This window comes from Aptenodytes forsteri, unplaced genomic scaffold (assembly GCF_000699145.1).
Source record: "Aptenodytes forsteri isolate BGI_AS27 unplaced genomic scaffold, ASM69914v1 Scaffold26, whole genome shotgun sequence".
NCBI classification, from domain to species: domain Eukaryota; kingdom Metazoa; phylum Chordata; class Aves; order Sphenisciformes; family Spheniscidae; genus Aptenodytes; species Aptenodytes forsteri.
Window position 1 is genome coordinate 1,968,075 of NW_008794125.1, and position 448 is coordinate 1,968,522.

The window sequence follows — 448 nt, forward strand, 5'->3', positions numbered from 1 at the left end:
CGGCCCCTCCGAGCCCCCCCCCGCCTCAGCCCCGGCCTGGGGTCCTGGCAACGGGGTAAAGCGAACCGACGTGACTTATAAGATGAAGAAAAAAACAGGAGGGGCCGGTCAGCCCCAACGCAGCTCTGAGACCTCCGCGATCGTCGCTCCGCCCGCTCGTATCACTTCTGCTACTCTTTATTTTCCCCCGTACCTCAGCCACCGGCTCGGGTCCGCCCCGCCTGCTAGAACCGCCCGCCCTCCCGCGGAGCCCGAATCTCATTGGCTGGCCTTCGCTCCGCCTCCTCGAAGAGGCAACTTGTATTGGTCCGACGCCGCAAGGGGCGGAGCCTTCCTTTCCACCGCGGAGGCTCTTGGGATTTGTAGTCTGGAGGCTCGGCCGGGCGGCGGGTTCCCAGCATTCCTTGCGCGGGCGGGGCGGCTGCCGAAAGCGGAGCTCACCGGGTGT